The sequence below is a fragment of the Armigeres subalbatus genome, chromosome 3 (assembly GCF_024139115.2).
Source record: "Armigeres subalbatus isolate Guangzhou_Male chromosome 3, GZ_Asu_2, whole genome shotgun sequence".
NCBI lineage: Eukaryota > Metazoa > Arthropoda > Insecta > Diptera > Culicidae > Armigeres > Armigeres subalbatus.
This window is the reverse complement of record NC_085141.1, coordinates 425,542,057-425,554,505: the sequence shown is the minus strand read 5'-3', so window position 1 is coordinate 425,554,505 and position 12,449 is coordinate 425,542,057. Positions and strand designations below refer to the sequence as shown.

Here is a 12,449-nt window from a genome sequence, read left to right as displayed (position 1 = left end):
CAAGTCGAATGAAAATCACTCGTCACCTTTATAGTTTTCGAATGTTGTTCGAGAGTCATTTCTTGCTGAAAGTTTTTCATTATATTTGTTATTATTTCTCTACGGGAAGAGTATAAATGTTTCATTATTGTATCTTGAAGGAAAGAATGTCATTAGTATACCTACTTTTAAAGTTTCCAGACAATATGCAATCTCTAATTATCCCGAAATCCTCGTAAAAACGACTTCAACTTAAATCGTTTTTTTTTTTTGCAGTTTTCACGTATTTCTTGACAATTTCGATAAACCGCGTGAAAAATCTATGGGGAAAATCTGCGTAAGAACGTATATATTCCAAAATCTACGTAAAAATAGTTGAGTTAAATAAAAAAACGCGCAAGAGATGACCCAAGTGCATCTAACTAAAACACATGGAAACATCAAAATAATTTATTATCGAATCCTTTTTTAGCTTTAAATTATCTAGCTCAAAATTGGATATGTGGCATAAACTCGAATAAATATAATAAATGCTAAAGCATTTGATGAGTTTGATTGCTCTACGCATGCGGTCGCGTGTACTCAGACGACTAATGACAGTGGAAGACCGACACTTGATTACAATTAGAGCAATCAAACTAAACAAGTGCTTTAGAAAAGCCATGCACAGCCAAGACATTTAACAAAAACAAAATGGTTTTCGTACGGCCGAGTTGCTTTTAATTTATTATAACTTATAATTTATTATAACTTATAATTTGTGTCGTAACTATATCTCAATTTATAAAACATGTCGTATCGGCATAATGTTTTAATCGGTTTCAACTACCAAATAATATTGCAAAAGCTAATTAATATTGCTTTTATAGTCATTGAGCACGATTTGCTTGTTTATAAATTAACTGCCAATTCATGCCATGAAGGATTTCCAACAGGCAACATGCTACACGCAGACGAAATTACTCTTATTCTCTTTGTTTACTCACATTCGCAATGCGCTGAAGGTTGTCTCTCCAGCGGGCGGCATGATAAACACGGAGACAGCTATCTCTTATTCTCTCTGTTTACATTTCGTTTGACAGAACATACTCGATTGAGCTAGTACAGCACCATTCGAAATCTTGTACTGCGACTGAATGAAGTCGAACGAAATACATAATGCCGCAATTTTTTCGAAACGAATGCAAAATCGTACGAATCGAGTGATTCGATTCGAGATGCGCAATGTCACCCCTGGTTCCCTCAAGAAAGTGGACAAATCTTGCCTAGCACCAAAACCCATCTTGCGACATATCAAACTCCATGATTTTGAAAGACAAGCTCAATAGATGAGTTTTTGAGAGGTTTTGGACACAGTGGCCACGTTCGGAAGTGTTCCCGGGAACCTGGTTCCCTCAGGGAAGTGGACAAATTTTGATTAGCACCGAAACCCATCTTGCGACATATCAAACTCCATGATTTTGGAAGACAAGCTCAATAGATGAGTTTTTGCAAGATTTTGGACACATTGGCCACGTTCGGAAGTGTTCCCGGGAACCTGGTTCCCTCAGGGAAGTGGACAAATTTTGATTAGCACCGAAACCCATCTTGCGACATATCAAACACCCTGATTTTTGAAGACAAGCTCAATAGATGAGTTTTTGAGAGGTTTTGGACACATTGGCCACATCCGGAAGTGTTCCCGGGAGCCTAGTTCCCTCAAGAAAGTGGACAAATCTTGCCTAGCACCAAAACCCATATTGCGACATATTAAACTCCATGATTTTGAAAGACAAGCTCAATAGATGAGTTTTTGAGAAATTTTGGACACATTGGCCACGTTCGAAGTGTTTCCGGGAGCCTGGTTCCCTTAGGGAAGCGGACAAATTTCGATAAGCACCGAAACCCATCTTGCGACACATCAAACTTCATGGTTTTGAAAGACAAGCACAATAGATGGATTTTTGAGAGATTTTGGACACATTGGCCACGTCTGCCCCAGGGATGGATAGAATAAGGTTTAATTTGCTAAAAAACCTCCCAGACGTCGCGAAGAGGCGCCTATTGAGCTTGTTCAACCAGTTACTGGAGTGCAACATTGTTCCGGATGATTGGAGGCAAGTGAGGGTGATAGCCATCCAAAAGCCTGGAAAACCCGCGTCGGATTGTAATTCGTATCGCCCCATCGCGATGTTGTCCTGTCTTCGGAAGTTGTTGGAGAAGATGATTCTCTTCCGGCTAGACGAATGGATTGAATCGAATGGTTTGTTGTCAGATACACAATTTGGTTTCCGCAGGGGTAAGGGAGCAAACGACTGTCTTGCGTTGCTTTCTTCAGAAATTCAGCTTACCTTCGCTAAAAAAGAGCAAATGGGCTCAGTGTTTTTGGACATTAAGGGGGCTTTTGATTCAGTTTGCGTCGATGTCTTATCCGACAAACTCCACGAGTGTGGACTTTCACCAATTTTGAACAACTATTTGAACAATTTGTTGTCAGAGAAGCGTATGAGTTTTTCTCATGGTGACTCGGCAACTTCACGAATTAGCTACATGGGCCTCCCTCAGGGCTCATGTTTAAGTCCTCTTCTTTACAATTTTTACGTCAGAGACATTGATGAATGTCTCATGCCAAATTGCTCGTTAAGACAGCTTGCAGATGATTGTGTTGTATCCGTTTCGGGGCCAACCGCAGTTGATCTGCAAGGACCGTTGCAAGATACTCTAGACAATTTGTCTACTTGGGCTTTAAAGCTGGGTATCGCATTCTCTCCGGAGAAAACTGAGATGGTTGTCTTTTCAAAAAACCATAAGCCGGCAAAGTTTCCGCTCCTACTGATGGGTAAGGCAATCACTCATAGCATGTCTTCTAAATACCTCGGGGTCTGGTTCGACTCTAAATGTACCTTTGGGAGGCACATTGTGTATCTGACACAAAAATGCCAGAAAAGAATCAACTTCATGCGAACGATAACGGGAACTTGGTGGGGAGCGCATCCCGAAGATCTTATCACGTTGTACCTAACAACCATTCTGTCGGTTCTCGAATACGGTAGTTTCTGCTTCCAGTCCGCGGCTAAAACACACATGCTGAAGCGTTGGGTTGTATGAACTCGACTCATACGATGAGTCTGGAAGTACTTGCGGGAGTACTGCCTCTGACAGATCGTTTCGCGGATTTATCGCTCCGGTTCCTCATCCGCCGTGAGGTTCTCAATCCATTGGTCATTGACAACTTCGAGAAGCTGCTCGAACAAAACCCTCAATCTCGATTCATGAGTATTTACCACTGGTATATGACGCTGGAGGTAAGCCCATCTTCGGTTGACACCAATCGTGCTAACTTCTTAGACTCTTACAGTTCCTCTGATACTTTTGATCTGTCCATGAAGCAGGAGGTTCATAGAATACCAGACTTTCTTCGAGCGGAGGTCATACCTCCATTATTTGCAAGCAAATACGGGCACGCTAGCAAGGAGAGAAGCTTTTTCACTGACGGGTCAAAAATGGATGACTCCACTGGTTTCGGTGTTTTCAACGTTTTTCATAGCGCCTACTTTAAGCTCAAAGAGCCTAGTTCCGTGTATACTGCTGAGCTAGCAGCTATACACTATTCACTCGAACAAATCGCATCCCTACCTCCTGACCACTTTTTCATCTTCAACGACAGTCTAAGTTCATTGGAGGCTGTTCGGACAATGAAACCGGTGAAGCACTCAGCGTATCTCCTAAAGGGGATAAGGAAAGCTTTGAGTGCTCTATCGAAACGGTCATTCACAATCACCATGGCTTGGGTCCCTTCTCATTGCTCGATCCCGGGAAATGAGAAAGCGGACTCTTTGGCTAAGGTGGGCGCTATGGAAGGTGATATTTACGATCGGCAAATCACCTTCGATGAATTTTTCTCATTAGTTCGTCAGGAAACCTTGATCAGCTGGCAGCAGAAATGGACAAATGGGGAGCTGGGTAGATGGCTGTATTCAATTCGCCCACAGGTGTCGAAGCGTCCATGGTTCAAAAAATTGAATATAGGACGAGACTTCATTCGAACCATGTGTCGTCTAATGTCCAATCACTACACTTTAAACGCACATCTTTTCAGAGTGGGGCTCTCAGAAAGCAATCTCTGTGTTTGCGGCGAGGATTATCAGGACATTGATCATGTCGTGTGGGCGTGCGAGGAGAATCGTGGCCCCAGATCTGCATTAACTGAACATCTCCGGGTCCGAGGAAAACAACCAAAGCCTATTAGAGAAGTGTTGGCGAGCCTTGATCTCGAATACATGTCCCTCGTCCACCAATTTGTGAAAGTTGCTGATGTAAGATTGTGATCTCATTCTGCACACCCCCTTCTCTGTCGTACCCCATATCGAATGTCTTCCTCTCTTTGTCCATTTCGACAAATTTCGATTAGCACCGAAACCCATCTTGCGACACATCAAACTCCATGGTTTTGAAAGACAAGCTCAATAGATGGGTTTTTGATAGATTTTGGACACATTGGTCACATCCGAAAATGTTCCCAGGAGCCTGGTTCCCTCCAGAAATTAGACAAATCTCGCCTAGCACCAAAACTCATCTTGCGACATGTCAAACTCCATAATTTTGGAAGACAAGCTCAATAGATGAATTTTTGAGAGATTTTGAACACATTGGCCACGTTCGGAAGTGTTCCCGGGAACCTGGTTCCCTCAGGGAAGCGAACAAATTTAGATTAGCGCCGGAACCCATCTTGCGGTATGCCAAACTCCATGATTTTGAAAGACAAGCTCAATAAATGAGCTTCTGAGAGGTTTTGGACACATTGGCCACATCCGGAAGTGTTCCCGGGAGCCTAGTTCCCTCAGAGAAGTAGACAAATTTTGATTAGCACCGAAACTCACCTTGCGACATACCAAACTCCATGATTTTGAAAACACGCACAACACATGATTTTTTGAGAGGTTTTGGACACATTGGCCTCATCCGTAAGTGTTCCCAAAAGCCTGGTTCCCTCAGGGAAGCGGACAAATTTCGATTAGCACCGAAACCCATCTTGCGACATATCAAACTCCATGATTTTGAAAGACAAATTGAATACATGATTTTTTTTTAGATTTTTGACGCATTGGCTACGACCGGAAGTGTTCTTGGGAACCTGGTTCCCTCAAGGAAGTGAACAAATTTAGATTAGTACCGAAACTCATCTTGTGGCGTAACATACTCCATGATTTTGAAAGTCAAGCAAAATAATGAAGTATGATATGTCGCAAGATGGGTTTTGGAGCCAATCAAAGTTTGACCGCTTCGCTGAGAAAACCAGACTCCCGGGAACACTCCCGGACATGGCCAGTGTGTCCAAAATATCTCAAAAAATTCGTACATTCAAAGTTAATTGCCTATATGCCGGGTATTAAGCCACCCGTAGTGGAAATTAATTACTATGTCTGAAACTTGATTATGCATATGTACAACATGTGATAGATTTAGTTCGGAAAAGGTATTGGAGGGTAACCGCCCCTTCGGTGGGGTTTGATCCCACGACCCCAGTTCGCATGACAGGTGCTTTCCCTACTAAGCTACGAAGGACCTCCGTCGTCCACCGCAGCTTAGCGGGTACTGATGAAACCAAATTCCCAGCACCAGGTACCAGCCGATCTCTCGCAATACATTTTCAGAACTAACTCTCTCAAATGTATTTTTGTACACAATGTCAACCAAGTAGGATGAGTATTTAATATTGTCCGGCTCCTACACACTTGCTTCATCAGCAACGGCGCTCAATGAAGTAGGGTTGTGTGAGGTTGTGCCAGTTTGGTCGTCAGATCCCAACACGACCACACAAGCGAAGAGAGATCGCCACTCGAGATCAGTACATTCAAAGTTAATTGCCTATATGCCGGGTATTAAGCCACCCGGAGTGGAAATTAATTACTATGTCTGAAACTTGATTATGCATATGTACAACATGTGATAGATTTAGTTCGGAAAAGGTATTGGAGGGTAACCGCCCCTTCGGTGGGGTTTGATCCCACGACCCCAGTTCGCATGACAGGTGCTTTCCCTACTAAGCTACGAAGGACCTCCGTCGTCCACCGCAGCTTAGCGGGTACTGATGAAACCAAATTCCCAGCACCAGGTACCAGCCGATCTCTCGCAATACATTTTCAGAACTAACTCTCTCAAATGTATTTTTGTACACAATGTCAACCAAGTAACCGCCTGAGTTAATATCCCTCAAAAACAAACCATCATCATCATCTCCGAGTTGGCAATCTTATGCTTATGCTCATAAAGCTAATTTTGAGAAAGATATCAGCTCGTTATGCAATGCAAAAAATAACCAGTAAATAAGGCATAATCAAATTCCCAAAATACATATTCCAAACAACGCAGTATTGAAAGAAGGCATTTTCAATATTCAATTCGGAATAGTTGTACCAATCATCCGTCATGAGTCAATATTGAAGAAACAGTCGATTCATTAAAATATCCGGATTTCCCGCTGAAAGCTCTTTGTAGAAATATTTATTGATGTGATGATAAGCTTCGATGAGCCGATATCAATTATAAAATATCGACTCATGGCGGGGCGAGCCCACTATACCATATTACAAATATCATTTAAAAATTACACCTTACACCTGCGATATTTAGTATTACTAGGTAACAACGAATGATTAAAAGTTTCATGTTGAAACAAATGTAAAGATCTGAAAAAAAAATGAAAACTATCTATTGCTGCACTGCTTTTTTGCCTTTCTCGTACAACTATGTTGTACCGAAAGGCTATCATTTCACTCCGAAAACGAGCTTTTTATAGATATCGACGAGCTGAGCACATGTCTGTCTGTCCGTGTGTATGTGTGTGCACAAAAGCTATAAAAAACATTAGACAACTTTTCGTATAGTAATCCTTAACCGATTTTCTCGCAACAAGTTTCATTCGACAGGGGAGAAAGCCTTGTTGAGCCTATTGAATTTTATAACAATCGGTCATTGCGTTTCAAAGTTATGAAGAAAATGGTACATCGGATCATATAAACCCCATGTAAGGTTGGTGTCTTTACTAAATGCGAGAAAGGCACCACCAACGCTAGGTGGATTAATCTGGGTTTTTATCTTTATTAGCGAGACTTTCAGCCCAAGGCTGGCTTGCCTCGAAGCTGCACTGCTGTTTTACTGTCCTATGGACATAGAAATTCCAGCAAATATGGGACAAATATGCGTATGGCGGCAGTACAGCACATACACATAGTATTTTTTGTAGTCCAAGCCTGTCGGTTATCAAACATACATCAGGTTAATACTATAAGGACACACCTGTGGTACTTGTACCATGCTACAAGAGAACATAAAAATTATTCCAAGACTATCTTTGCTAAAGACAATAATTGGTATGGTACTCATTTCAAGATTCTTGTACCATGGTAATTATACCACCAGTCTGTCACTAATATAAGGGAGGACTTAAGAATCATCTATACTGCCTGTAATCGCATAACTGTCCCATATGACTTTTCATCATTTTTGAGTTTTGATGACCAATGGTTATATTTTGGTTTATATTTGTATGCTTTTAAATAAAACTGTGTAATTTGTTCTAAAAATTTCGAAAAAAATACCAAGTCGATTTGTCCCATCTTGAAAGTAACCGCATTTGAGTCCCATTGTGAAAGTAACCGTATAATATGTCCCATAAACATGAATTTTAACTGACTCTGGTTCAGGAAGATTTTCTTTTCTTGTTTTTATTATGATAAATATTCTTAGAACTGTTATCTCGGCCAACGGATGATGTTTAAGGCCCGGTCATACCAAATTGAGATTGAATGGAGTAGAAACCCTTTGGATATTATTTCCCAAAAGTTTACTAAAGACTTGATCTACCAGAATTCTATGCAAACACGTTGCGAAAATGTCACATTATCTTTTGTGGATATACTAATTTAGCATTAAGATGTACCTATCTATTTTTATTTATCAGTAATCTGCAATTCTTAATTTTCACTAGGTTGCGTGACCAACATGTATCATAAATAAAGAAAAAATACACGTTCAGACGATGTTTGGTTTGCTCTGTCGAATCACATGTTTCACAACTTTCGTATTCTCATTTCACGATAAAAACATTTTTATAATTTGGCTATAAAACTAGTCTAGAACTCTTACACAGATAAAAATATGTTGTGATTTTTAATGTATTTTCATGCACATATTTGGAGCATGCAAATAAACGTAACATCAAATCAATCTAACTATTCTTTTAAATCGAAATAAATGTAATGGGTGCTTGCTTGTGAAATTCAATAAAATTTAATAGAATATCGAATGTCTATTCGTTTGATGGGATAAGCTGTAATTTTACACGTCGTTGAATTTTCAAAATTATTTGCTGTGTAGTACAGGATAGAATGATAGCAATTACAATCGTTTAGGTGCATGTATAATGGTAATAAGAAATTCACGATTTGTAATTTTTTATGTAACTTCCTACAAAATTCAACAAAGTGGGACAGGATATGCGATTACTTTCCCTTCCAACAGGCAAAATAACCGCATATCCTGTCCCATGGATTATTTTTGTAAAAATAAGCAAAAATCATTTTAATAATGCAAGGCATAGTAAAATATACATATTTTTACACCACACTGGCGTGAAAAATGTTTGAAAAACATTTCAGTCAAGCAACGCTGAAGAAAATATTGATTATATTTTAAATGCTCGTTTTCTCGATTTGCTATTTTTGCATATGGGACTGATATGCGGTTATAGGCAGTATAGGATCGTCCTTAGTATTTTTTTTTAACTTTGTTGAATTTCCTAAACTTATGAGACAATTAGGCGTCCACCGGCAGTATGATCGTATAATGCTCATATAATTTACACAAATACCAATCGAATTCACCCAGTTAATAAAAAATGAAGAGGAAACAAAACTTACCGAAGCATGCAATTCCCAATTATTTATGACAATCGTGCACGATTTCCGCAGATGATCGGAAAATATGCTTCAACTTCACTAATCAGCACAAGATGTAACAATCCTGCTATTTCGCTTGTGTACATTATCTAAACAACGACTATAACACCACTCATGAACCGGGGATATTTCCCACCCCGCTGGCTCGGCTGACAAAAACCGGATTCGTACCTGTTCCGTCGTAATGTATTTCAGACAGCAGACAGCACTAACAAACTAACCACCATCGACGGTAGCCACAACCGATAACACTGGGTGTATGACAGATTGACACTATTTGGGCCGTAGAAAATGGCTTTTATTTTCACGCTTCCTGCGGCACTTCGGGAACAAAACCCCACCGTTCACCAATTGCTGCGGTTCCCGACGCTGTCGGGTGGACACTTCGCGGTCAAATTGCCACCGTTTCCGGAGATTTCAATCGAAATCCTAAGTACAACAAGCCACGCCGAGCGAATCGAATCGAATACAATGAGAATGACGTCTGCTGGCGACATACGAGCTTGCAACAGCATGAGTGTTTCGTGTCGCGCGGCACTCACATTCTGCCATCTGCGCGATGGAATTGTGTCGTGAGTGCCTTGCAAGAAACTTCACACACTGAAAATGAAATTTATTCAATCTGGCAATAAGTGGTTATATATTTTTGCTTATTGATTGCATTTTTTGCTTATTGATTAATTCCAGGGGTCTGCGAAGCGGCCATGTTTTTGATGCCAGCATCAAAATCATCGAATTATTTAACACAAAGGCGTAATTATAGTCAAAGAAAACCTCCCATTGAAAATATGTTTCAAATACCGTGATATTTTGGCGAAGTAGAGCGCTTGGTGCCGATAAAAATATGAAAATTTAATAAAAGCATCAAAATTCTTGTTGAAACACACCTCAATTTCATACTTTCGCACAAGTTCTCGAAAAATGATAAAAAATAATCACGTCCATTTCGAAAAAAATCTTCGAATAGCAGTGTGTTTACGAAACAGAATTGTCAGTGGGAAACCCAATTTCAACCGAACAATGGGAACTCAAAGATGTTGGCTATTGTCAAACGTAGTGGGTAGGATTGGGGGTGCCAGATACCTGATTAATTCATTAAGAAAAAGCTTGATTACTAAGTAATCATCTCTCAAGTCTTGAGAGTTTCAAAATTTTCACCGTATACCGCGAGGATAGTAGTTTAGCAGCGCTGTGTCATAACTTCCCGGATTAAATGTACTATTGGTTCAATAGTGTACAACAATTAAATTACCATACAATGTACAATATACAATAGGATATATTGTTTCTTGATCGTTGCACGGATTGTATCGACACTGAGGATACAATATATCAACATATTTCTCTAATGTAACAATACTTGCAATTGTTTTTGAAACATTTTCGTACATAAGATTCATATATTGATAACCGAAGTTGGATTTTTCTCACAATTCATACGTTAAACCTAACTTCGGAAGTAGTGCGCTGTTTTCATTTGGTGATGTGCCATACAGCGCACCACTTCCGAAATTAGGTTTAACGTATGGATTGTGAAAAAAAATCCAATTTCGACAGCGGCTATAATTCGGTTTTATACTGAATTTATATATTTCAAAATAAATACGAGATTCTTTTTTAAAAAAACCCTAATTACATATGTTGTAAGTGCCCCATTATGTATCATAATTTATGATACGCGTCATGGTTTTGTCACATCCTGATCGAACCACAAGATCGCAACAAAGTCAAACTTTTCGAAGCATGTTTGATTCCTGATTTCTTTCGAAATAAATATAATTTTTGTTTAGTGTGATTTTGCAGGGCAAGTTTCTAAAATAGTATCCTCAAATAGAAAAGAAAGGTACTTTTTTATATGAATATGACCTATACAATGTAAAAAATATCCATAAAATATTTACCCACGGAATAAATTTTGAAATTTTAGATTGACGGTGTACAGGCAGTAGCGCGGCGCGTGCAACAATAGGGTAAGAGCAACTATTTTTGACTTTAACTATTAACTAAAATTTTATATCGTTTTTACATTAATTGAAGTGGTTCAAATAGTACACACTTAAAATAAATAGCAGATTTCTGTGAAATTCCTATAGGAGAGGTGTGATCCAGATAGGCGTCCCGAGTTTCGCAGGACTGGTCACATTATTTCTACATAATTAGCATTCTAGCATATAACATATAGGCATCTTTTCGTGAAATAATGTCCTTCCATGATTTTGAAACGCTAGCAAACCTAGCGGTGGAAGTCAAGCCACCGACAAACCGACGTATCACTAACGCTCTGAGAGTGTCCTAATTTGCCAGTTAGTTAGCCTTTTGAGAAGAATATCCAGCACCTTAATGCACTAATTACCGTCTCGGTTAAGCTCAGTCAAAAAGCGTAATAAAAAGGAAAAAGACAGGAATACTGTCTTCGACCAGAGGTCGTACAGACAGAACACTTAACACCTAGCAAAGGACAACGGACAGGACACATAAACTGGGGACCGGCCACAATAGGACAGCCCCATATAAAGGAGTGGCCAAAACTACCAAAAGGCCAATTTTCGATTTGAGCGAGTAAAATGTGATGAATACACAGCTTATAACCTATATTTTTATAATCAGGACGGTTTTTATTTTTTAGGGCGTCCTTGTGAAGTTTTGCTGTACCTGTTATGAAGAACTAGTGCATCCCATTCCCTACACTTTCTGAAGAAATCTTTCTTCAGAAGTGAATCCTTTTTGTAGTGCTACTCCTCGTAACAAAAAGGGCACCATTACGGAGCATGAGATTTGATCAAATTATTCGTAGTACTACTTAACCAACGCCCCCAGATGGGTGAGGGATAGAGGATGAAGCACAAGCACAAGCAAGGACGGTTTTTATTTTTTAGCCCCTCCTAGAAATGATATTTTTACGTTTTTTTGGGAAAACGGCCAGCTTTGCCATATTTTCGTCTCAAAAGTAACATATTTATATATCGTTACAAAGCTCTTAAACAGATCTATGCAATAGGCTTGATAATGTAATAATTGCTCCGTCCAGAATTTAGTTTTAAGTAGTTTTGTAAAAGCATATTTTACGCAGTTTTTAACGAACAAAACAGTTTGGTACCCCGCAATACCCCGCAGTAAAACATCATGCACTATACTATTGAACGCTTAAGCTTTGAGGACCATAAATAAAATTCTGCCCAAATTCACAACTTTGTAAGATACATGATTTTTTAAAAATGCCTATTTTTGCCTTTCTCGTGTACTAAGTATACGTAGAAGCTACATGATTGCTCCAAAAGCATTAAAAAGAACGCCCAAACACTCATAGTGTTGTATACCGATCGACTCAGTTCGACGAATTGAGGTGATGTCTGTGTGTACGTGTATGTTAATGTCTGTATGTGTGTGAGCAAAAATTATCTTAACTATTTTTTAGGCACGCAGTAGAAGGGAAGGGGTTCAATATTTACAATTTTGACATTACTACATAATAGAAGCGAATTATAGATTTAACCATAACGTGTCATAAAGTGGTTCTATAATAATTTTTCT

General features: G+C 39.4%; 1 protein-coding gene across 27 annotated transcripts in view; it reads right to left on the bottom strand.

Moving 5' to 3' along the window:
• Positions 1-9,399, bottom strand: part of LOC134227416 (plasma membrane calcium-transporting ATPase 1) — a 239,585-nt gene extending 230,186 nt beyond the window's left edge. For 25 of the 27 annotated variants that reach the window (XR_009983669.1, XR_009983670.1, XM_062708898.1 and 22 more), the window contains exon 1: positions 8,880-9,398. The gene's annotated coding sequence lies outside the window, so the exon portion shown is untranslated. Of the gene's footprint in view, positions 1-8,879 lie in introns of all 27 variants that reach the window. The other 2 variants (XM_062708895.1, XM_062708897.1) reach the window with 1 other exon arrangement.
• Positions 9,400-12,449: the final 3,050 nt, after the last annotated feature.